The sequence below is a fragment of the Pseudonaja textilis genome, chromosome 12, assembly GCF_049901715.1.
Source record: "Pseudonaja textilis isolate UNSWEBS1 chromosome 12, rPseTex1.2, whole genome shotgun sequence".
Classification (NCBI taxonomy): Eukaryota; Metazoa; Chordata; class Lepidosauria; order Squamata; family Elapidae; genus Pseudonaja; species Pseudonaja textilis.
In genome coordinates this window covers 15,232,995-15,260,194 of record NC_142001.1, presented here as the reverse complement: position 1 = coordinate 15,260,194, position 27,200 = coordinate 15,232,995, and the positions used below count along the sequence as shown (strand labels likewise).

General features: G+C 40.4%; 1 long non-coding RNA gene across 1 annotated transcript in view; it reads right to left on the bottom strand.

Moving 5' to 3' along the window:
- Positions 1–3,033: 3,033 nt before the first annotated feature.
- Positions 3,034–27,200, bottom strand: part of LOC148124786 (uncharacterized) — a 92,839-nt gene continuing 68,672 nt past the window's right edge. Inside the window, exon 3 of the long non-coding RNA XR_015745016.1 lies at positions 3,034–3,097. This is a non-coding gene — a long non-coding RNA (uncharacterized LOC148124786). The remainder of the gene's footprint in view (positions 3,098–27,200) is intronic.

Here is a 27,200-nt window from a genome sequence, read left to right as displayed (position 1 = left end):
ATCTACCTATGTACACACACTCTTTCCTATTTGGAAAATATTTCTTTCAACCCCGAGGACTTATCTGTACCTGTTTAGGATTAAATATCAGGTTTTTATTCATAGGAGGAGGGTAAGATCACCTAAGTAAGCTTAAGTCTCGACGCACTTAAGTTTTACTGCAGAAAATTAAGTGCCACCACTATAGCTTTGAGTAACAAAATTTAGGGAACATTGTTGTGATCTGGTGTCATTTGGATGGCAATTAGAAGAAAACACAGAGAAGAATGCAGGTAATAGGGAAGAGAGAAGGAGATGTTCTCAGAAAGAGAGACAAAAGTTACCATAAATAATACTTGCTGAAGTCCACCTTGGAGTATTTCAAGTTTTTTTTTCTTCCCCTATGGAAGAGGCTTCTTCTATTAGGATAATTTAGCTTTTTTAAAAAAAATCTATTTTTGGTGTTCTTGAAGATTGTAATATTAGGTACTTTTGTTTTCTGATATAAATTTTCCATCATTCTGACATTCCCAATCTGAAAACAGCTCAGAGTTTCATAATGGTGTCTTCCCTTGGGATTTAATTCATGTGTTAGAAACCAGGGAGGCTATTAAAGCACTAGAGATGTGATTATATGGTGAATGGCATACCATTCACATCTACTTCTTGGGATGCCCATAACTTAATAAAGCCAGGTACAATGTATTTCACACTTGAGGGTTCTTCCCCGCTCCCCATTTTGAAGGTTCAAAAAACAAAATTTCTTATAAAATTGAATGGAAAGAGAGAAAGAGAGAAAGAGAGAGAGAAAAGGAGAGACCATTGGGGGGGTTGGGAATTATAGTATTGTTTCCAGGCCTTTTTGGCTTTATTCAGTCACCTGGAAAATTATACTCTCAAGAGAAAGATGAGAAGGGGGAGAGAGAGAGAGAGAATGAGAAAGAAAAATAATATGAGAGAGAAGAAGAGAGGAGAGGAGAGGAGAGGAGAGGAGGGAAGGGAGGAGAAGAGAGAAGAGAAGAGAAGAGAAGAGAAGAGAAGAGAAGAGAAGAGAAGAGAAGAGAAGAGAAGAGAAGCCTTTATATTGGTACAATATCATTCAGACCTGGTACTAAACTGAGTTTCATCTGCTTTCTTCCACTTATGAAAATTCACCCTTTTAAAAACCACATATTTTCACTTTACCTCAGGACAGAGATTGCAAAATTTGCAATAACAAGAGGGTAAAAAGAAAAAAAAATCAGGGAGCCTCAAGAGAATTGCAACCAAGACTAATGTAGGCTTGCTTCCATCTTCATTCATCTTCCCTATTATTCATATTTCACATTGGAGATTGACTTGGTTGGCATTTAGTACATTTCCTATCCGAAGCACACAGTGTCACAGTTGCTGACAGCTCAATAATCTGGCACAAGATGAAAGAGGAATGTCAACAGGATAGAAAAAGAACAAAGCTTCATTGAATGATAATGTTGGCTGTGACTTCAGATCAGGGCATCTAATAGTATTGTCAGAAAGTACTTTGCATGTGTTTAATCCATGCATTTTGCTTCTTCTTTTTTTTTTCACCCATGGAAACTTTGAAGACAAGTTTATTTTTCTCCTCCAGTTTGGCAGAAGGTAAACCACACATTTTTATACTATATGTAACATTTGTTTCTTTTTTCTTCATTTATATGATGGGAAACTAAAGAGATCATTTATGGAGGGGACAAAATGACTAACTTCTGCATGCAACCTAGGAATAAGGCCTGGTTCTAGAGGTAAATTGTGTTCTGACCAAGACTTCCTGAGACTGTAATTAATCATATGGCTTAGTCCAAACAACTCTCTTTTTATTTCATCACTGGGAATTATGTTCATTCCCAGCCCAGTAATGAATCCCAAACAGTCTCTTGAGATAAGCACCTACCTTTCTCTCCTTTGAATTGCTGCCAACAACTAAAGTGCCAAATTAACTGTAAAAGGCCAAATGGAGTACAAAGTCCACACAGAAAGAACAATCCAAACAGAAAGAACATTGCTTCCTGCAAAGGTTCCTGTCCCTTTGCTCCTCCTTTATATCTTATGGGAGGGGCAATTACATCCAAGCCTTATTCCCAAATTGTCCCTTTTGTCTTTACTGTTCTTGCCTTCTGACAGTTCTGTGCACATGCACACTGGAAACAGGCTTCCCTTGTTCCTCTGCCTCACTGCTGTCAGATTCTGGCGGCTCTGGAATCAGCTCATAACTCCCAGGTGGCCCTGGCTCCATCTCTGTATCAGACACAGGACCCACCTCTGAGTCCTGCCCAGACTCCTGGACTGGCCCATGTTCTTCCTCACCATCCAATTCTGCTGCCATCTCCACAGTTTGCTGGTGGACCACAACAAATTGATCACCCAAGGTGATAGTTGCCTTCTCCTCTTATTCCTTCTAAAATGTAGTAGTTTATCATGTGTCTCCATCTCACCATCTGCCCATACACAAATAGTAGCTGTTCTTCAAGGATTTGGGAAAGGATGAGGATGACGACTGGAGAGTCTAAATTTATCAGTATCGGTAGATCAATAAGCCAACATTTGGGGTAGCATCGCATCTTAGGGACCATCTTGTCTAAATGATCATGTCAGGGATCTAGAGATCTCTTGCTTAAGATCTAACTCCCTAGCTGAAAATTGGACTATGAGTTGGAATGTAGGCCTTGACATTTGTGAATTCTATGCAATGGAACATATTGCTCCAAGATAGTCTCGTATGTCTTTTGATGTGTCTTTGTGTGATTTTTTTTTTCCCCTGCTGGCTTTTATATGTAGTCCAGTGGCTTCTATAAAGCTATACCTTGGCTAGCTTCGCCCATCTCTTTAGAGCAATGGTTTGCTTCCAGCATTCTTCTCACTTCCTATAGTGGCCTAGGGGCCTGATACATGTCATGAATGGCGGTTGGGTTCACCCATGGCATTGAAGCCTCAAGTGATTTCTTTGATTTCAGCTTTGTGTGTGGGGTGAACACCCCACCACTGAATCTGTGACAGACTCTTTGCCCAGCATGTTCATACATTTTAATGTCACTGAGAAAATAGTAACACCGTTTTCACAAATGAGCTTCCTTTATGTTCCTGTCAGCTGGCAGGTAGTCTAGAAAAAAAAGAAGAAAGGAAAAATGAGCTGGCTATTGAATATTTCTCTCCCTGGCTGCCAAAATTCATCTCCCGCTCATGAATTCTAACTATGTATTGTCTGTGCAGACAGACCTGGGCCACCATACACAGCTCTCTATTCTTCAGGGAGTGTGGTGATGAAAATGAGCCATGAAAGAGAGGAAAAAATGTGCCAGAATAAATAAATGCATGCACTATTGAAGAAGGGTTATTAGTTAGTTGTTGGAGCCACTGTTTAACAGACAGAAATTTCTCCCCCACTTCCCAGTTCAAACTTTGGAATCTATAGGATCAGAATATTGAAATGAATGCCAGCTCTACCTGAGATTTGCGGTGAGTCAGGTTCAACAAATAGTCCAACTTAACGCAAAGTAGCTTTTTTGGTATTGCCGAAGCAGATGGCAGAAAAAATGGATCACATCCCAAATAATGTTATTTATTTGTTTGTTTGTTCATTCATTTGTTTATTTATTTATTTACTTATTTTTCTCGATTGCTTACAAGATAATAGGTATAAGTGAAAACGTAGCTATAAATACATGGATACATACAAGAAAAATATAAATATACATATAAGAAAAATGTTCCCAATGGTGCTTTTCCAAGAGGAAACTGGATTTTCTTGGTTGTTTTTTCTTTGAAAATGTTTTAACTTCTCATCCAAGAAGCTTATTTGGTTCAGTTCATCCTCTTGGATGAGAAGCAAAATGTTTTTTTTTAAAAAAAAATAGCAATGGCACTTAGCCTTATATACCACTTCACAGTGCTTTACAGCCCACTTTAAGTAGTTTATAGGGTCAGCATATTGCTCCTGACAATCTGGATCCTCACTTTACCAACTTTGGAAGAATGGAAGGTTGAGTCAGCCTTGAGCCTGGTGAGAATCAAACTCTGGCAGTGAACAGAGTCAACCTGCAACACTGCATTGTAAAAACTGTGCCACTATGGTTTCCTTCCTTCCTTCCTTCCTTCCTTCCTTCCTTCCTTCCTTCCTTCCTTCCTTCCTTCCTTCCTTCCTTCCTTCCTTCCTTCCTTCCTTCCTTCCTTCTCCACAAACCAACCCTTTTATATATTTCTCATTGGGCCTTCTGATTTTTAATGAATCAAAGCTTGTTTGATGTTAGTGCTCTGAGTTTGGATGCAGGACTAGTTAATAACTGGATCAACCATGCAAAACATAAAATAAAGGCAAAACTCAAAACATGTTGGTAGCCCAAAATTAATACCCTTGTTTCAAGTTAAAAAGTCAGCTACAGACCAGGTCAGTTTCCCATTACAATAAATTCATTTTCTATTTAGGAACATCTCATAAGGGGTATGAAATGATCACGCGAGGATGTTGATGGACCACAAGCTTAAGAAATTCCAAAGATCTTCAAATTGTCTTGATTTACATCACAAACTGCACCATAATGAAGCTGGTTTGTTCTGGTTTAGTCTGATCAGTGAAGCCAAGCACTAGCTTTTGTGAATTGTGGTTTATCTTGTTCATATATTTGAACCAGATCTAGAACCTTGCTGCTTTCTGAGCTTGGTTGTTTTCTTACAGACACTTCATTACCCAAACTAGATAACATCACTAATGATGTTGCCTGGTTCAGGTAATAAAACATCTGCAAGAAACAATGAAGCTCAGAGAGCACCAAAGATCCCTCATTACAACCCTGAGGTACAAGTAATCTCCTTTATTGAACCAGATCATCACATTATTTCATATTGTGAGTATGAAATACCTCAAACTATCCACTATTGACCTCACCCCATTCCTAAGAGGTCTTTAGGGGGAGTGCATAAATGCACCATCGTGCCTACTGTCCCTGTCCTATTGTCCCCATTTATTAGTTCCTATTTCTTGTATTCTTACTCATGTTTATACTTATACCTATTATCTTGTAAGTGATTGAGAAATCAAATAAATCGATTAAATAAATGAAATAAACCCCTCGAAGAGATTCCAATCACATGAAAAAGATTCCAATCACATGAAAATCACATACTTACTTACATACAGTAAGTATCCATATATTGAGTGTTCTTTATATCAAGGTCAGAATTAAAGTTGGCAATTTTATGAAACTTGCCTGGCAGTGCTATGCCAACATTTCTCAAAACTTACCTATGAAAGAGACTTCTGGTTTTTTTGCTTTATTCTCAGGCTGCTTGAGAATTTCTTGCAATTTCCCAGATGGAGCCTCTGAACATATTATTGGAATAACAGAGGGTGCAACTGTTTGTTTTCATTCTTACACATACTTCATCACTGTTAACTTTCACTGGTTATGCAACACTTCCTAAGAGTTCTTTCATAAGATTTCCCTCTGGATTTAGCGGAAGACTTAGAAAGCCTTCCAATGCAGAGATGATTCTGCAACGAAATATAAGACAGTCGCACACATCTTGGTGACCTTTTGAATGCATTGTGATCCACCCGTGAGAATTTTATCAAATTGTATTTTACTTGTGAGGAGGGCAGGGGAAAATTATTTGAAAAGGAAATTCTCTTTCATCAAACTGAATGAGAACGGGGAGAAAAGGAAGGAGAGAGAAGGTGACAGAAAGAATGAATTTAGCTTCCTAATATGCCAAAACTTGTAATTGAAGGAATAAAGAACTGCTTTTTAGTGTTGGCTTGAGGAGAAAGAATTCTTTCAGCCCCTCGACCAAACTCACATTCACATTTGAGCAGTGACCCTGACAGGTTTTCCGTGTTTCAAGATTTCATTCTGTCAGTGACAAGTCAAAGAAGTCAAGTTGCAAAAAGGGAGAAAGAAAGGTGACCCCAGGGAATATCTCACTATTTTAGAAAGAGGAGAAAAAGAAAAAAAATGGTGTTTTTTTTTTCAAGTTTGCCTTTGCTTTATTCATCTCCGCTTTACCACTGAAGAAGGGCATAATACTTTTAGCCAAAATACTTATTTATCCTTTTGAAAACAAAGGGCAAGAAAGCTTTCTGATCTGTCTTTCCTCATATATGCCCGGAAGGATTTTTTTTTTTTTTTTTTAGGGTGAAGTTAAATTTAGGATCATTGAACTGAAACTTTTCCTGGAATGCACTTTTCTAATAAATTTCAAAATAACAAAAATAGATTTGGAGCTCTTACTTTTTAAGTGGAAAAGAAACAGACCTTTTCCAATATGATCAACATTATATCTTCCTAGAAAAATGTTCTGATTTTACCTCAATGTTTTGGATATAATGAATCTAAACACTAGGCAGATTGAAGAAGGGGATTTCAAGGGACAAATATGGTTTAAGGACATCCAGATTATCCAACATTTGTTGCTCTGGTTCTTACTACGATGTTTGCATTTACTTGATTTGCCATAGGGTTCTTAATACATATGGTGGCCATTTTAGAGTGTGCCAATTTTTATATTAAAACTATCTGTCTATCATCTATCTATCTATCTATCTATCTATCTATCTATCTATCTATCTATCTATCTATCTATCTACCTACCTACCTACCTACCTATCAGTGGTGAGATTCTTTTTTTTTTACTACCGGTTCTGTGGGCATGGCTTGATGAGCGTGGCAGAGGAAGGATACTGTAAAATCTCCAGTCAGAGGTGGTATTTGCCGGGTCTCTGAACTACTCAAAATTTCTGTTACCGGTTCTCCAGAACTGGTCAGAACCTGCTGAATACCACTTCTACTACCTACATACCTTACCTACCTACCTACCTATTTATCTATCTATCATTTGATTTATATAGCCATCACACTGAAAGCAATTGTGCTGCACACAACAGACAGGTAAAACCACACACACAGACACACACACACACACCTTAAGAGTAAATAATATATAAACAGAGGTGCAAACTCTAGGTGAAGAGAGAATAAAAATAGCCAGTTTAGTGAAGTACGTCTTCAGTTCCTTGGAAGCCGCAGGCTAACCTGACATCCCCTTGGTGTAGTAGGAAGAGGTGAGAGTAACTCCTACAGATGCTCACTACATAAGCAATTTACACCTTCTGAAGCATAATTGGCTGCCTTCATGTTGAATCCGGGAAGAGCTGTGACCTCAGTTCAAGTTCTGCAGCTGTAGTTCAGCATTCATCTTAAAATATACTGATGATGTACCTTGTCTATTAACATGGTTCTGTTTAAAGAGAGAGATTTAAAATGTTGCCACTTGAAAAGGGTATTCTCCTTGTTTGGTAAGATCTATTTCCATCCATCCATCTATCCATCCATCTGTCTATCAACCTATAGAAACGTTTCTTGAACAAATTTGAGGTCCTCTGAAAACCATCATATGAGCTGTGGCGGCTGAGTGGTTAGAGTGCAGTACTACAGGCTACTTCTGCTGATTGTCGGCTGCCTCCAATTTGGCAGTTCGAGACTCACCAGATTCAAGGTTGACTCAGCCTTCTATCCTTCCGGGGTGGGTAAAATGAGGGCCCAGATGGTTGGGGGACAATAGGCTGACTCTGTAAATTGCTTAGAGGGGGCTGTAGAGCACTGTAAAGCAGTATATAAGTCTGTGCTAAGTTCTATTGCTATATGTTTAGATTTCCAAAGAAGGTAGCCTGATCCCTTGGCAACAACCGCCTGTCTGGCAGGAAAGAAAAAACTAAAAATTGGATGTGTACAATAAAGATAAGTAAGATCTGCCTCCTACACTCCCCGTAACCCTGCCCAGTATTTGATTCAAGCCCTCCCACCACCCAATGGAATGTGGACCTCAACAATAATGACAAAAAGATTGCTCCTCCTGTTGGTTGTTCTTGTTAGATAAAGCCTAGCTGAGCAATATGCATGCAATCTTATAAACCCATGTCAAGTCACCGTGTTATAATGCTTTAAAATTGCAACAGTTAATCAAATTGCTTTTTTTTGAGGGGGGGGGAGTAATTTAAAATGAGGTTCCAAGACTTTGCAAAGCCTTGCGCATATGCTACAGTTTTTTTTTTTAAATCTGAAAGATAAATGGGTTGCTGACAGTTAACGAGGAGAGTGACATGTTTAAATTCAGTTTGGAAATTCTTCCCTATAGGCCATGGACAGATACCACTAAAAAGGAAAAAAAAAAAAAACGAAATCCAAATTATTTAATTATATGGATCATGAAGAAGCTACTGAGCACTTCAGTGGCCTCTCCTCTCCTCTCTTCTCCTTTCCTTACTTAGAGACAGAAATCTTGCCAAACTAAAACAGGCTATTTCCAGTATAAGACATATACTCTGGGAATTATTAGGGTGGACCTGACTTCACCCCCTTTCACCCACACAAACTTCACTGTCACTTGCTCCTCCGGAACTGAACCCCTTCCTCCTTCATTCCACCACAGTCAGTGAGAGAAAGTGACTCACTGAAGTGATATAATGCTGCAGCTTCTGGAAATGTTTTTTTTTTTTAATGGGGTGGTGGTAGAGATCAAACAAAGTCAAAATAGTAGCCATAACTTCACTAACAAACTCGTTTTGCCCCCCATATAAAAAGGGGACAGAGTTTCGGGAAAAGGGGGTTTTTCTGGCTGGAGAGGGGGTCTGCAACACCCCCAAAACTCTGTCCGGATCCCCCCTGTCTTCAGCTGCCTCTACGGGGCAGCTATATCCCCCAAATCCACCCAGATCAGGGGCACCTCAGCAGCGAGCGCAGCAGGGATCGTGCAGAAATGCAAATCCCTGCTGCTGCCAAACTCTTGTAAACCGGAAGTCGACCATATATTTACATTCTAGTTAATCTGATTCATTGTTTTTTGCCACAGTGAGTCATGGTGGCGCAGTGGTTAGAGTGCAGTACTGCAAGCTAGTTCTGCTGATTGGCAGTTCGAAAAACACGGATGTAGACCCTCAATTTTGATCATATTTCTAACTACTAGCATAAGTAGAGTGCAGTACTGCAAGCTTCTTCTGCAGCCAGCTGCCTACAATTTGGCAGTTCAAATCCCACCAGGCTCCAGGTTGACTCAGCCTTCCATTCTTCCAAGGTGGGTAAAATGAGGACCCAGGTTGTTGGGGACAAGAAGCTGACTCTGCAAACCGCTTATAGAGGGCTGGAAAGCATTATAAAGCAGTAAATAAGTATAAATACTATTGCTATTGCCTATATACAAGGATCTAGCATTAAACTGGCATTCGATAAAGAGTTTTACAGAATTCAAGGGGAGCTGGGCTTTGACCATTTGCAGGAACATAATAATTCCAGGCTGATTCCTCTCTTGACTCTGCTGCATGTTTCCACCTCCCCTTAAAACCATAAATAAAATCAGGAGAGTGGCAGGAGAAGAACATAAAATCTTAACACAGTAACCAACATTCAGGAAGGACGTTTTCAGGGCCTATGAAAAATTAAACTTAGTGCAGTAATGGCTACAATATCCCCCCCCCTCAGCCCTTTTTTTTTTGCTCGCATCCCTGTGCATATACCCACGATATATAGTGTGAAGCTGTCCAAAGACACGGCTTGTGTGGCCAAAGTAACTCAAGGAAAAAGTTCCCTCTCAACTCTTTGATAGCTGAATAATTAAAAAGAAAAGGGATGTTATTTCCCAAGTTGCTGGTTGAAAAACTTGAAAGCAAAACGGGAAGATGCAGAGGCATTCTGGCACAGTTTTACTTTTAACTATTCACACAAGCATGTAATTTAATCCACTGTCTTTGCCATCCTCGCATTAACTGTTGTTTGCTGGGTACCTTCTTCTGAGCTGAGAAGAGGAAAAAGGAAACTGACAATCGCTTTATTGCAGACTGTTCCAATTACTTAGGCACTTGATGTGAAGCATAAATAGTATGAAGATCATATTAGAAATGTGTCAGGATATAAATAGCTGTTGACAGATTTCCACCTATGAGATACAGGAAACACATTGGCTGTTTGAGGGTTTTATCAAGTCTTCGGAGCCTGTATTAGACTTCTAGCGATATCGCTTGATATGCAAACATTTTTTTTTCCCTTCAAAGGTTTTTCATTTTGTAAAAAGTCAGCTAAAGAAATTATGTTTTTTTAGATGAAAAGAAAGAAAGAAAGAAAGGAGGTAGAAGCGGGTGGAGGTGGTATTGAAGCTGATAACAACCCACCAGGTATTCCTCAGGGGTTTCTACTTTTTTTTTCCTTTAAGGAAGCTGAAGTAAATTTAGCCAATATTGTTTCTGAACTCCTGACTTCAAAAAAAAAAAAAAAAGTATTTGGCACAGTGCCTGCAGAGTGACTTCTTATAAATTTAGTAGGGATGAGGGACTCTTTACGGGGTGTAATAAAAATTATGTACCCTAAACTTGGAGAAGGTTGCAAGGAATATTGCACTATTTTCTACTATATAAGCCACGTTGGCTCTCTTTTCTTTCTCATGCCCAAATATGCTGGGACATTTTAGACGGACTTGGTGAATAGAGAGTGTGTTATGGCCTGTCAGCTGCCAGCCCCTCCAGCGGCTGAATCGGATGAGGAAAAGGAGGTGAGGAAGTCAGGAACAGCATCAAGGCAACCTGAGAGCTCTGAGGGGGAAGAGGGAATGGAGCTGGCAGAGACAGACAGACAGAGGCAGAAACTGGGCCATCCGTCATCCCTCAGATGGAGAGTCAACAACTCCCAGGTCTGGAGGTGGCTGATGAGGAAGAGGAGGAATAGATTGGCCCAGTGCCTGACTTGTGGATGCGCAGAAGGCAGAGGAGAGGAGAGCAGTGGAAATCTATGGGCCAGTCCTTGGGATGGAAGAGCCACTGCTGCTAGCGAAGCGGTTCTAACTGCTTCTCTCCTTGATTAGTTTCCTCCCACTGCTTCTTGTCCTGCCTTTAGGTGCTTTGAAGAATAGCTTGACTCCCTCTTCTTTGTAGTAGCCCCTGAGATATTGGAACCCTGCTATCATGTCTCCCCTAGTCCTTTTTGTCATTAAACTAGACATATCCAGTTCCTGCAACTATTCTTCATATGTTTTAGCCTCCAGTTCCCTATCATATTTGTTGCTCTTCTCCACGCTCTTTGATTATTTTCAGGTGAGGATGAACCAGAAACCTTGGAGAGTTGTTGACACACAAGGAAGATGATTTAAGACTTGATAGCTCAATAGACTGACTCGGTTTTTAGAATGGATCTCTGTATGGCTGAGCATTGAATTGTGTGCAGAAAACAACTAAAACTCAGGACCAATGCTGGAAAAGACTGTTTTTAGTAGACGATGCTAGGTACCTTCTGAAAATGAAGATATCCCTAAGTGCCACTGAACATGCACAAAGGCAAAAAGAAAAAAAAATGATTCCGGGCTAACTTTAAATGTTTCTCTTCCCATAGCTTTCCACCCAATATGATTTAGGATGTTTTGAAGAATTTTCTGCTGACACTTTCATACTGTCGTGCGGAAGGCCAGTTCAGGGCCACCCCGAAGATTAGCAGATATGCCAGTCAAGTGACCCAGTTCACAAAAGAGCAAGGCTTCCCAATTCTCCAGCCATTGGATGCCATCACAGCAATGACACTCTGGCTCTGGAGACCCCACCATTCAGCGTGCAATGTATCCCAGTTTGTCTCCTTGTCAGAGGCTCAGGAGAAAGCTATTCGTCTAGCTTGCCAGCCAAAGGCTTAAAAGCTGCAATTTCAACCCAGCTGTGCTCAGAACTGCAGAAAAGAAAAAAAAAAGAAAAAAGAAAGAAAAAACAAGTGATTGTGTACATGAAGTTGTGAAATATATACTGTGAAATAAAGAAAGCAAGCACGCTTCTGACCAGAGGACTCGTTGCGTTAAGCAACCCATTCCTTCTTTGCTATTTTCAGAAGATGAACAGGTTAAAAAGAAAGAAAAAATCACCTCATGCTTGTTTCCTCTCTCCGACCGGCCTTTTGGTAGTTCCTTTAATACGCCTGCTAATGAATCTCAGGGATGTAATGAATTAATGAAAAGAAAGGTGGATTAAATGACTACTTTTCTGGCCTTAAGTCATCCATCAAACTGCACTATCCAGCCTGAAATTTCATTACAGGAAACTGTTTTGTGAATCAGTTTTCCCTCATTCATTTTAATTAAATGAATATTTATATATTCATTTTGCAGAATACATACATGTCCATAAATCTTTCACCACAGAAGATGGCAATGCAAAGGGGAACCAAATCTTGAATAGATATGTTAAATGGAAAGGTGCAATAGCATGGAAGAAGAAGGAAAAAAAAAACCTTTGCAAATGTTATTGGTGGTTTCACACAAATGGGAAAACCAAGATTTTTAAAACCAAAATTAGATACATGAACAGCAGTGACTTTGTTCACACGTAATTCTTAACTACAAGTTAATTCTTAACTTTATTGTCAGAGTACAACATGTATACAGTGAGATTGTCTGAGCCTCCCTTCATGCAACTCCCCCCAACAAAACTCACAGTGAGGACAGAAGCCCCTAACCCAGTCCCAATCTTATTATACTATGAGACCTTGTTGCACAACACGTCGGCCCTGCGTGTCTATCATACTAGGTTGACATGAAGTTATTTTCCATTCAGGAGTCTGACAGCCCACGGGTAGAAACTGTTCTTCAGCCTGTTGGTGCGGCTGGCTCTGCTTCTATATCTCCTACCCGATGGTAGGAGAGTGAAGAAGTGCTGACCGGGGTCTGAGTCATCCCTGAAAATTTTCCTCACTCTTCTAAGACAGCGAGCCCTAGCGAGGTCATCTAGTGGCATCAGGGAACATCCCACGATGTTTTGTGCTGTGCTCACCACCCTCTGTAGTATCTTTCTATCTGTGGCTTTCAAGCCAACATACCACACCATCATGCAATATGTGAGGATGCTTTCTATTGTAGACCGGTAAAAGGAGGTAATCAGTCGTGCACAGACATAGGGGAGGATCGCCTGCTGATCACCTGGTGACCACCAGTGATGCTGATAGGTAATCAATCTCCTGTGATGAGGAATTGCTGCCTCCTTCACTCAATACAAGGGCAAGGAGAATGGAGCATAGGCAAGTCCAGAGAAGGTCTGTGAGGCTACTCAGGAGGAGGCCAACCCACCCCTCCTCCTTAAGTTACTTCCCTCCAAGTGTAGCCTTGCAGCCCTTCTCTAGGCTTGCTTAACAGTGGTGGGATTCAATTTTTTTTTAACCGTCAGTTCTGTGGGCGTGGCTTTGTGGACATGCTTCATGCATGAATGTGCGCTTTGCGCATGCACACAGAGGGTTGGCTACTGACCTTCCCCTGTGTGGCAAACTGCTGTGCCATGCAAAGCAGCTGAGATTCAAAACCAGGAAATAAGGGTCAGTATAGAGCTGGGGTGGATGGAAGTCCCATCAGCTGATCGTTGGAGCGAACCAGTTCGTTCACATATGATTCTCAGAGCTACCGGTTCGGGTGAACTGGGCTGAACCGGTAGAATACACCACTGTTGCCTAAGCTCCACTCTCCTTGTCCTTGGATCAGTGGAGAAGACAGCTGTTACTCATCAGAGGAAATTGGCTGATCCTGTGCAGGCAGGCAGCTCTCCCCTCTGGTTGACCATCTCCCCCAATGCCTGAGGGACCCGGAAGAGCATCGTCCTCAGCCCTTGAAGTGTCAGAAGGTCCCAGTTCCAACTCCTACTCCTCTGAACTGGGCTCCGAGGGAGCCATGTTATAAATAACAGTTTTTAAAAAACCCTGATCCCAAGGATGTTATTTTCCTGCTCTCAAACAAACACCAGAGAAGCTGGCATGGCAATTCCCAGGAGATCAAATACATTTGAAATGCAAATGTTCAAATATTGATTTTTCACAGGCAATAAATATAAAGCCATGAAGTTCAACTCGTCTAAAAATGAGCACCTTAAATATTTATGAATTATCCATCTACTCGGTGTGAACAATAGGCAGGCCAGGCCTCCAGGACTGAAGTTTAGATATCTGTCATTTTGGAACTTGGAATGCTACATTCAGTACAATATCACCTTCCAAGTCCAGATCAAACAATCGAGTGCCTCGTAGACTAAACCAGCATTAAGTGACCCCAAGATTTCACCCCACTTCATTATCCACTTCAGTACTGAAACAAGGAATAGGTGGATTCTTTATTTCTTCCAATGCCACTAAATTAAGAAGTAGGTACAGTATATATGTGGGATACGGTGGCTCAGTGGCTAAGACACTGAGCTTGTCAATCAGAAAGCTCGGCAGTTCAGCGGTTCAAATCCCTAGCACCACCTAATGGAGTGAGCTCCCATTACTTGTCCCAGCCAACCTAGCAGTTCGAAGGCATGAAAATAGGGACCACTTTGGTGGGAAGATAACAACGTTCTGTGTGCCTTCAGTGTTTAGTCATGCTGGCCACAGGACCAGAAAGACATCTTCAGACAGCACTGGCTCTTTGGCTTTGTAACAGAGATGAGCACCACCCCCTAGAGCTGAAAACAACTAGCATGCATGTGTGAAGGGAACCCATACCTTTACACTATGTCTGTCAGGTCAACAGGAGGTTTTAAATTTCAGTCACATGAAATAATTATTTCTGCTCTAAATCAAATATAAAGACGGAATAAAGAGCTAGGAAGCAATTAGGAATGGGAATAGAAAGAAATAGAAATGAAAGGGGTTTATTTCCCTTCTACATCAAAATATCATCTTTTAATTCATAAATTCATTCCATCTCTTTTCTGCCTTAATCATATATTCATACAGATGTATGTTTAAAGTACATATTTTCAACTCAAAATGTACTTGTGCATCATAAACATATGTAAATGCATCTTTCTCAAAAGATTTGTTTCTACAAGTGTTTCCAGGAGAAAATACACATTTTTTTTTAATGTGTCGAATGCATTTAAACAAGTTGGAAATGTTCTGAATCCAAATGATTGTGTTCTGACCTGCACTTTCATCTGGGATGCGTGAATCAGATTTGTTATTCTCAAAATTCGTGAAGATCAAATTATTCAAATATTTCTAGAGGAGAGGTGAACTATAGAAGCTTTTGTTTCAACATGTTTTTTTTTTAGGGGGGGGCGGGGGAATGAGTTTCGGATTTGAAGAAGCCTCAGCCAGGAACAAACAAAACCACCAGGAAAATATGAATACTTTAGAAAGACAAACACATGTTTATCTCGTTCCATTTCCATAATATTACAAAAAATGTCCCTACGATCAAGGAGAGAAACAACCTAGAACTAAGGAGACATTTCCTGACAGTTACAAAAATTAATCAGTGGAACAACTTGCCTCCAGAAGTTGTGAATGCTCCAACACTGGAGGTTTTTAAGAAGAGACTGGAACAACCATTTGTCTAAAATGGGATAGGATTGAGGAGTGCGTTGGTCTAGAAAAATTCCAGCTGTGTTATCTTGTTCTGTTCCTAATACGTACTTTTGGTCTTCATGTAGCTCTTTATCCAATATACTGGAAACTCTGGGTCCAGTATAAGGTTTTGATGTACCTTTCCCTACATGCTTTTGGGACCATCTGTGCATGTCTTTCATGCATGAAGTCAGGGTTCCAACGGATGCCCTAATAAATTCATGAACCAAGTTTCAAAAGAAATTGAATTATTTATTAGGAGCAACATGTCGGCACTTTTCCCAAGGGCAGTCGGCTCTGCCTTACATAATTTACTGCCCACCTATGATCTTGTTTCCTCCCTCCTCCCAGGGTGTATCTTCCTTATTTTGCTAACCTTCACAGTACTTTAAATTTAACATGGAATCATTGTATTTTGGAGTTGCAAATAACCCCAGAACAATGTCTGGTCCAATTGTCTGCAACATGCAGGCAAACCAATTACAATATTCTAGACACCTAGCTGTTCAGCGTCTTCTTAACAATCCCAGAGATAGACAACACACATCTGTAGGTGGACTGTCTCATCAGAAAGTTTGCCCTTATATTTAAGTGAAATCTAGGTGGTCATAACTTCTACTATTATTTCCGTTCCTTGTTTCTATGGCAATGGAAAACACTTCCTGTCTTTGTTTTTAAAAAAAAACTCTATTATTTGCCTGAACATTTATATCATGAGTGAGTACCTCTCTTATTTTCTCCAGACTGAACACCCCAAATATCTATGCTCTTATAGCATGGCCTCGAGCTTCTGTATCCTCTTCATTGCTCCTCTTTTGAATCTTCTCTAACTTGTCAATAGCCATCTGGATTTTCATCTCTTTATTAAATTTCTGGGTTGCCTAACTTCAAAATTATTCTCAGTGGCTTTACAATGTGGTGCTTCCCCCATTATAAGGCCCAGAATTGTATTCCAGGAGTGGCAGGACAGAAGGGAATAAAGACTTCACACATTTTTGATATAATGCTTCTTTTCAAATAGTCCGGAAGCAAATTAGTGCAGGGTGCTTGGTGTTCTCTGAGCTTTGCTTTTTTCTTGCAGATATTTTATTACCCAAACTAGTAACATCATCAAGACTAGCACTGTTGATGTCCCCTGGTTTGGGTAATGAAACATTTGCAAAAAACAACCAAGCTCAGAGAACACTGAGGATCCTACAGTCCTCCTCCTCCTCTCCCTCTTCCTCTTCTTCTTCCTCTTCTTCTTCCTCCCTCTCCTCCTCCTCCCTTCAAAGTCCACACTCTTTTAGCACTGATGATGTTACCCAGTTGGGTCATGAAACATCTGCAAGAAAACAACCAAGCTCAGAGAACACCAAGGACCCCTCATTTCAACCCCAAGCTACAAATATTCTCTTGTATTGACAAATTAGTGCTTCTGGTAGCTGTCTTAACTCTGAGCCATGTTTCTAAGTCATGAATCCCCTATCTTAGGTACGTGTCTAAAATTTTCTTTCTCTTATATTGGTGAAGGGAGAAGGACATTAATCCATCAAATGAGGAAAATTAAAATATTTTGGAAGAAGCCAGGAAAAAAATGAACTGGAGATATTATATGAATAATTGACAGATTTAAAATATTTGAAAGGATGCTCTACAAAAATAATGAGATTTGCCACAGTTGAAGAGTTCTCTTCTCTGACTTTTTCATCAGTTGCAAAATAGGCAACATTAGAAGACAGATCTGAACCATCTGTTGGCCATGAGATAATAATGAAATGATCAGATTGTGTATTTTAATCAGGTAAGGTGAGAAAAAAGAATCCCAATATATGTAACTGCTCTGAATAAACTTGGCAATCCATATAAATAAATATGGATATTTTTTTTAAAAAAAGAAAACATTTCTTTTATCATATGCAATGAAAAAGAAAAGCCAGTTCTCTGGATATTTTAAAACCATCCAACCACCTTATTAGTATGCAAGTAATTAGGAGACAACAGACAAAAACAATGGCTTTAAGAAAATAGGGAGGACTAGTAGTGCTACAACAATTTTGTGCTTCAGTAAAGCTGTGATTATCGTCATCTCCCTAATTCATTTCCTCTTGAACAAAAATGCCATGGAGGAATTATTTGCAAAAATGTTCAGGAGTCCTTGAAATGAAAAGTGAGCTGGCTACATCAGCCCAGATCAAAAAGTTTTCCCAAACTGTTTTTTTTTTTTCCCATCAGGAAGATGGCTATGCAGTTGGAATCAGTTGGATATAGTTCTGATTGATTCCCACTGGATTACTGCAACTGGAGATCATAAATACGTTCAATTGAAAGTTCTATTGTAAAAGATTAAGCCTGCCATCCACGCAGTTGCTTAATCGATCAAGCTTGATCTAATTAAGCCATTTTGCACCTACAACTTCATCTTAAACTGTGGATTAAAGGTGGATGTGGTAGCTCCAGTCTCAAACCATCTTCTTTTCACACATAACTCAACGTTATAACTCATAACTCAAGGTTAACTGAACCAAACTTGACTGCAGAAAATACGACTTCAGCAACAGAGTGGTCAATGTCTGGAATACTTTACCTTCTTCCCCAAACCCCAAAAACTTTAACCTTAGACTGTCTACTATCAACCTCATCTCCTTCCTAAGAGGCCTATATGCACCAATCGTGCCTACGTCCCTGTCCTATTGGGTTTTTTTTTTCTTATAAGTATCTATCTTATGTATTCAAAACTATGTTTGTTCTTACACCTGTATCTTGTAAGTGATTGACAAGTCAAATAAATACTAAAAAATACTAAATGTCCCTGCTTTGCTTAACAACTAGTCTGATACTCAAACGCTCAATCATTATTTTACAACAATTTGTTGATATTAGACTGATTCCATAAAAAGCACTTAAAAAATGGTTTAGTAACGTTACTGCTTCAGGAAATGTGGGCTCTATTTAAGCAATTCATTAAATCCCCACAAGCAGAAGCCCTTCCTTGCATTAACAGTTGCTTCGTTAATGATTTTTACTCTGCAAAAATTGCAATCCATCTGTCTCTACACTTATCCCCTCTCAGCCAGTCTATGCCTCTGATGAAGTAGGTTTCTTTTCTAACAAGTCTTTAGTAAAGTGCCATCGACCATCGACCATTCACTTAATGCCAGGCTGATTGCTCACCTGCTGGATCAAAACCTTCAGGTTAAATACAACACCGAAATTTGGATTTTTTGAAAACAATTTCTAACTCCTCCACTGACAATAGAATTCCCTATGCCTCCACAATCTGGAGTTGCGCTGCCCACGGTCTGATCTAAGCATAGTACACAAAATTGTCTTCCCAATTCTCAGCCTGGGAAAAACTTTGTAGTGAGGCAAGATTGACAGCAAACTGTTTTTCAATTCAAGTAGCCACAACACAACACAGCAGAAAATCTGTCATTTGATTTTCTGTCTGATATGACATGTTCCTGCTGTTTTCTGAAGGGCTGCCACAAACTCTTGAACATGTTTGTTGTCTAATTTGTTTCACAACTCAAGCTCAAAAGTTCCTGGTAGAATTTCTTCTGAAACTAAAACATTCTTCACTGTCCAACCTTAGCTGATTTGGAAAAATTGCAGGCCGGTTACTAGCAGGGGGAATATAACCAGGGAATTCCAGAGTTTTAGGCTAGGCTAAGAAGTAAACAAAACAAAACAAAATCCTGAAACAGCAAAAAGAAAAGAAAAGAAAAGAAAATGATTTTGATATTTTTATTGTTGTAAAAAAAATGATGGTGCGGTGGCCTAGAGGTGAATACGTTTGCCTCCTGTTGGAAAGGTTGAGAGTTCAATCTTAGGCAGTAGCGGATGTTCCTCTATCAGGTTGCAAAGAGAAAATATCTGCTGCGAACTCCATGTAGGCAGCAGGAAGGGCATCCAGCCAGTAAATACTCAGCTCCATTCAGTTGCCCCAACTCCAGCCCAAATAAAGGGATTAAAGGGTCATAAAAAGCACCCACACACCCCAAAAGCACAACACTGATAATAGGTTCATAAACTCCCCGAGTAGAGCTCAGTTGGAATGAGACCTTTCTAGCTTTTAAAGTGAAGAAATCCAAATTAAAAGTTGATGGGATCCATATCCAAATTAAATTAAGATCCAACGTATTCCATGGAGGGGTGCTAATTAAAGCAGCCCAAACAAATGGATGGCTAGCTTATGCTGAGATCCCAATGAAGAGGACTTCATGTCTTCTCTTGATAAAGAATTCTACCATCAAATTACTCTTTCTTTTTAGAAAATCTTTCTCGGAAGATGGATCATCAACTTAAGTCCATCCTTCCATATCTTATGCAGTGGGAGGATAAAGATCACTGAATGACAAGTTCTGCTTGTGCGGATTTAAGGCAGTTGAAGATTTCAAAAAGTTAAATCTAATATGGGAGTCGGGGGAAGAAAATAAACCATTTAATGAATCGCAGAGCAGATCTCCTGCGATTAATATCAAGTAATGAAGAGATAAATAACCCAAACATAAAGTCAGCTCCACGTATTTGCATAAAATATATTTGATGCTTGGAGCAGCATGGTGGCCTTGAGGTTTAAGATGCATGCCTTCCACTTGGAAGGTTGAGAGTTCAATTCGAGGAAGCGGCAGATATTTTTTTCTCTCTGGGAGCAAAGAGGAAACATCTGCTGTTAGCTCTGCATAGATGCCAGAAAGAGCATCCAGACAGTAAATGATCAGCTCCATTCAGTTGCCTTAACTCTACCCCGAATAAAGAGATTAAAGGGTCATAAAAAGAAAAAAAAATGATGCTAGATAAGGAATAAGGGTAATTATGCTTGGAATATAAGAAAGAGCTCTGATAGCAATAGCATTTAGACTTATATACTGCTTCACAGTGCTTTTACAGCCCTCTCTAAGCGGTTTACAGAGTCAGAATCTTGCCCCAAACAATCTGGATCCTCATTTTACCCACCTTGTAAGGATGGAAAACTGAGTCAGCCTTGAGCATGGTGAGATTTGAACTGCCAAATTGCAGGCAGCAAGCAGTCAGCAGAAGTAGCCAACAATACTGCACCACCATGGCTCTTCAGATCAGGTCAAAAGTTATTTTACTCTAACATTTGGATTCTTACAATGTTCTGATTGCTCCAGACAACCTTTTAAGATTGTTGTCTTTATAGTTCATGATCCAGAAACACTTTAGATCTCTTTCACCTATGCCTATATGCTTGCAACATCTCCACTCGTGCCTTTGGGTCAGTCAGCCAAAATTAACAAGGAGCCATGTTAGATTAGGTAAAAAGTGAGAGAGAGAAAGAGGACCAAGGTTAATTTCACACTTCGACCTAAATGAACTGAACCAATCTTTGATTTAGCGATTTTCTCTCTCATTTCCCATATTTGCCTTTTCATTTTTAAAGATCGGTATAGCCATCGTAGACTGCGCAAAAAAGCCAAGATCACTTTGGATTGAAGTGACACAATCAACTTATAATTGACTAATCCTATTTTAGAAGGCAATTGTCTAACATTAAGAGAATCTCACAATTAACCCTGTACTCAGACCTGACCTGCCTTACACCTTTCAGCTGAAGTTTCAACATCAACACCTGCATATACAGAGGTAGACATCATTCAACATTGCAGTTGGAATATTGCAAGAAATGAAATTGGGTGAATTTTTTTTTTTTAATATGCGTGTACTAATATGGAGATGGCTTCTGTGCAGTGGGAAAGTGCACAGCGGAAAAAAGAGGACAAGTGGGAAAGTGCCAAGTGACAAAAGACAGTGGTGGGATTAAAAAAAAATTACTACGGGTTCTGGGACATGGTTTGGTGGGTGTGGCATGGCTTGGAGGGCATGGCTCAGTGGGCATGGCAGGGAAGGATACTGCAAAATCCCCATTCCCTCTCCACTCCTAGGGGAAGGTTGCTGCAAAATTTGCATTCCCTCCCCAGCCCACTGACCTGCTTTCCAGCTCTGGGCAGGTCAACCAAAGAAGACTCAGTTGATCAGCTGGGACTCAATGGGAGGTGGAGAAGAGATGGGGGAGGGGCCAGTCAGAGGTGGGATTTGCCAGTTCTCCAATCTACTCAAAATTTCCGCTACCGGTTCTCTAAAACCTGTCAGAACCTGCTGAATACCATCTCTGCAAGAGTAGTATTTGCATAATAGAATTCTTTATATTGGCCAAGTGTGGTTGGACACACAAAGATTTTGTCTTAGTGCAAATGCTCTCAGTATACATAAACGAAAAGATACATTCGTCAAGAGTCAAGAATCATCAGGTACAACACTTAATAATAGTCATAGGGTACAATAAGCAATCAAATCATACTAGGAAACAGTCAATATATAATGAATAACAGAGTTGGAAGGGACTTTGGAGGTCTTCTAGTCCTACTCCCTGCCCAAGCAGGAAACCCTATAACATTTCAGACTCCAGTGGTGGAGCAACCACAACTTCTAGAGGCAAGTCGTTCTACTGATTAATTGTTCTAACAATCAGGAAATTTCTTCTTAACTCTAGGTTGGTTCTCTACTTGATTAGTTTCCCTCCATTACTTCTTGTCCTGCCTTCAGATGATTTGGAGAATAGGTTGACCCTCTCTTCTTTGTGGTAGCCCCTGAGATATTGGAACACAGCTATCACTTCAATGATAATGATGTCACTGTGCATGTGTTAGCATTCTGGCATCATTGCATTTTGCTACAGTCCTTGTGGTAAGCTCAACAGCCCCTTGTGCATTGCAAATGCTTAGCCCTCTGTCTCTACACTTTCCATACATTTCAGTGGACGCAGTGGCCTGAGGGTACTTGTCCCTGTCATTACTCTTCATCAAAAGTTACATTTTCAAATCAAATTAAATCTAATTAAATCAAATCAATCTTTATTGTGGTCATTAACCAGGACAAAATGCAACACGTTGTGAATGTGCTTCCTGTATTCTTTCTGCTTCATATAGCTGAATATGGAGCCACTGAATTTATTTTTTGTTGCCCTGGAGGGTAACACAAGAATAAGCTGATGGAAAGTTAGATGAAGTAGATGCTGACAAACATTAAGTGATTATTTGATAGTAATTCTCTTTCTTGGAAGGTGATAGATTCTACTTTATGGGCACTGTATAAGTATCTTGTTTATAGACATAAGAGCTACAGTTTCCTTGGCAGGGATCCCAATAGAGATAAGCAAAGATAAATGAATACAGAGAAACTGAAGCAGAAAAAAATGTGGGTTTTTTATGCTTTGGGGTGGATTTCTTGCAGATGTTCCATTACCAAAATACTGTAGGTAACATTATCAAATACGATGATGTTACCTAGTTTGGTAATGGAATGTCTTCAAGAAAACCACCAAGCTCAGAGAGCACCAAGGTTCCTGCAGTTCAATTCTGAGCTACAAATATTATTGTCTATTACAGGAAAAGATCTTACAAAAGAGGATAGCATCTGCAAGAGATGTATGGAGAGCAAACAGTGATGTTTATCATGATGTTATGTGAACATAGGATGGTGAGATGGCTTAGCAATTAAGACACTGCACTTGCCAGCTGGAAAGCTAATAGCCTGGGTCAGAGGCCTGAGCACTGCACGACAGGGGTGAGCCCCCATTACTTATCCCAGCTCCTGTCAACCTAGCAATTTGAAAGCATGCAAATGCAAGTAGATAAATAGGTACCATGGTACAAAAGCTGTGGTAGTGCAGTGGTTAGAATGCAGTACTGCAGGCTAAGACACTGCTCTCTTCTGGAATTTGGTCCTGACTGGCTCAAGATCAATTCAGACTTCCATCCTTCTGAGGACCCAGATTGTTGAGGACAATGTGCTGATTCTGTAAAGCACTTGGAGAAGGCTGTAAAGCACTGTGAAGTGGTATAAAAGTCTGAGTGCTATTCCTACCACTTCAGCAGGAAAGGTTCCATGTTCTGTAATTACATGCTGGGCACATGATGATGTAAGCATCTCTCAGATAATACAGGCTTCCTTGGCTGAAAATCAGCGATGAGTACTGCCCTCGCGTGAGTTGGTCACAAATGAACAGGGGAAACCTTTACACCATGTGCAAATACACAGCCAGTTTGGTATAGAGGTTGAAATATAGGCTACAAACCAGGAGACCATGAGTTTTGGTTCTGCCTTGGGATAAAGCAAGCTGGGTGACCTTGGGCTAATTACTCTCTCTCATCCAGAGGTGGGATTCAAATTTTTAACAACTGGTTCTGTAAGTGTGGCTTAGTTGGTGGGCATGGCTTGGTGGTCATATTATTGGCTGGGCGTGGCCAACTCAACATCACTCACATCGAGGAACGCATCTCCTTGCCTGGCTTCTCATGACTGTGGGGATGCTGCAACAGTCATAAGTGTGAAAAATGGTCATAAGTCACTTTTTTCAGTGCCATTGTAACTTTGAATGGTCACTCCACACAAGCAAAGTACCAGCAAAGGAGTGGGAAAAAAACTCCAGAGATGTTCTTGAGACAGGAAGTCCAGTCCTGCCAAGAATGTAATAAGGGTTAACAGGGAGGCAGTTTCTGTAAGCAACACCAGAATGTTTCCTTCCTGCCTTCTTTACAGGATTAGGCCAGTAATTTCTTCTAACAACTGGTTCTACGAACTGCTTAGAATGTTAACAATCAGTTCTAGCAACTAGGTGAGAACCTCTAGAATCCCACCCCTTCTCTCCTCCCTGGAAAGAAAGCAAGGACAAGCTGTTTTTGAAAATGTTGCCAAGGAAACTGCAGGGAGTTGGTCCTTGTAGTGACCAGGAGTCAGGGCTGACTTGCTGGGCCGTAGCAACAGCATCACTACATCAACTGGAAGGTCTTCTGAAATCTTGCCAAGAAAACTGAACAGGTTTGTATAGGCAGTGGCCAGGAGTCAACAACGACTTGAAAGCACATAAACGCATATGTGCCAAAAGTAGCACTGACATCAGCCACGGTGCAAGAATAAAATTGGGTCATTTCCACAAGGACACCATCAGGCCTGTGGTGTCATTTTGAAGTCATTATGGCTTGTTACAACCACCAAGATTTGTTGAATTAATTTTAGACTAGCAATTGGGAATTGGGGGTATCCAGATTAAAATCTCTGCCTAACCATGGAGCTAAATAAGTTTCAGTTCAGGCAGACTCACTGAGCTGCTACTCAGAGAATAATACCAAGAAGCCCCTCCAGACCTTGGATTTTTTTAAAAAAAATAGATTATAAATCACACCTTTTTTTAAAAAAATAAAAAAATATCATGATATGCAAATTGTGATTTATGGATTTCCATATTTAGTGAAACGAGGCAATTTTGATTTCCTCAATAAATTATAGATAAACAAACCATAGCTTAGTAGGATGCCTGGATCTCTATCGCAGAACAAACTCTCTTGATTGGTCCTAAGTGAATGTTAATTGTGATAAATGTTACAATTGCAGGCTAAGTCAAGCTATGCTTTCTCTTCAAAAGGAATACACTTGAATTCATCGCCATTTGATGAAGCGACCCAGTGGTGGGATTCAAAAATATTTATTACTGGTTCTGTGGTTTGGTGGGCGCGGCAGGGGAAGGTTTCTGCAAAATCTCCATTCCCTCCCCACTCATGGGGGAAGGTTATTGCAAAATCCCTTTCCCTCCCCATCCCACTGACCTGCTTTCCAGCTCCGTTCTCCTGTGCAGGGCAACCAAAGAAGACCAAGCTGGGGCTCAATGGGAGGCAGAGAATAGATGGGGTTGGTGGGGCCAGTCAGAGGTGGGATTTGCCGGTTCTCCAAACTACTCAAAATTTCCACTACGGGTTCTACAGAACTGATCAGAACCAGCTGAATACCCCGCCTGAAGCAACCCCTCTGCAGTTCAACAGTCACCCCTTCCTTTGTCTCAAAAAAATTATGTGCCAGAACATTAGTCTGAGATTCTCAAGTTCTTTTCCCTTTAAACGAAGCTCTGGCATTTTTTTTTTTCAATGTTGCCAGATCAAATGATGGGCGGCCCTGCAAACAATCACCCAAGAGAACTCTACAAGAGGCTGACCTTCACTTTGATGCTATGCTAAGCAGCCTGTCTCCTTTCATGTGCTTTTACATGGTTGAATGCTAATCACTTTCAGGCATTTCTGGGAGAGTCTTGAAGGACCCCAAAGATTTGGAGGCATACAGACTGCATGCTCTTCATTCAGAACCAGGCATTCAGAACCATCAGTTTTTAAGAAGAGGTTGGATAGCCATTTGTCTGAAGTGGTGTAGGGTTTCCTGCCTAAGCAGGGGGTTGGACTAGAAGACCTCCAAAGTCACTTCTAACCAGAGGTGGGATTCAGCTGGTTCTGACCAGTTCTGGAGAACCGGTAGCGGAAATTTTGAGTGGTTTGGAGAACTGGCAAAAAATGCCTCTGACTATCCCCGCCCCCATCTATTCTCTGCCTCCCATTGAGTCCCAATTGATCAGCTGGGTCTTCTTTGGTTGCCCTGCACAGGAGAATGGAGCTGGAAAGCAGGTTAATGGGGTAGGGAGGGAATGGGGACTTTGCAGTAATCTTCCTCCGGAGTGGCGTGGAAATGGGGATTTTGCAGTATTCTTCCCCTCCCATGCCCACCAAGCCACGCCCACCAAGCCACACCCACCAAGCCATGCCCACAGAACCGGTAGTAAAAAAAAATGAATCCCACCACTGCTTCCAACTCTGTTAATCTATTTTGGGACCATGTTTTTTTTTTTTAGTGTGGAATGCCATTTGCTTATGTCACACCCAATGGTTCATATGATCCAACCAAACGGCCCAGACAGTTTTATAAAGCTTTTCTTTTCTCTTTCAGACAGCACAAAACATAGTTTTGATGCTTGCTATAGGAGAGTGTCAGGAATGTAAGTTCGTAAGCTATTATTATTGTGAGTTATTATAAATAATACATTACTTTGAAAGTTAAGAGGGATTTTTTTAAAAAAAATTCAGTCAAATGACAAACAAGACTTTCTTGAGAAGACATAATTAATAGTATAGCATTGTACTGTTGGCTTCTTGGTGTTCTCAGCTCTTAGTTGCTTTCCCACAGACATTTCATTACCAGACTTAATAACATCATCAGTGTACGGGGGAGTGAAGCTTGCTTCCCTTACCAGTCGTGGTCTGAATGTGATTTCTTCCCTGATTTAGGGTATCAATTCTTCACTGATTGGTTAGTTGATGCTGTTTCTTGCTTATCTGGGTGTTGATTGCTGGAGAGGATGAGTTCCTTGATATTTGGTTGTATCTTTTAAACAGCGTGTGGATAATGTGGATAAAGTTTACTTCTTGTTGACTGATTTGTCACAATGTCAAGTTTCCAGGAATCCCCCTTGCATTTTCATCTCATCACTTGAGATTTTCAAGAAGAGATTGGACTTCCATCTGTCAGAAATGGTGTAGTGTCTCCCACTTGGGTGGGGGGTTGGACTAGATGACCTACAAGATCCCTTACAACTCTGATTATCTGTTACCTGTTAAATTTCAGATTCTCCACTGTTGCATTATGAACTGTTTTATTCAAAAACAAATGAAGGTTAGACAGAAAAGCTCTCATTGGCCTAGATGATATCACTAGCCATCAAAGTTGAAGTTTTTTTTCCCCCTTTCTCTTCCTGACCAAACAAATCTGAGGTTTAGCTCATGTCCCCTTTCTATTTGCTTTAACTTCACTAGGATTCTGCCAAGCAACTGTAACAAGTTCCAAAAATGTTGAGCAAAGGTTGAGATCTTGCCCTCTAAACAAAGCAAAGAAGAAGAAAAAAATCCTTTCTGACATTATATCACATTTCAGCTTCTCCGGGAAGGAAGGAATGCAGGCAGGCAGGAGGGAACTGTATTATGACTAAAGTAGGGTTTACGGACGCCATTTTAGCTTCTGGTCAGTGTACTGAGCCACCACAGGCAATTATAAACAAAAATCCGA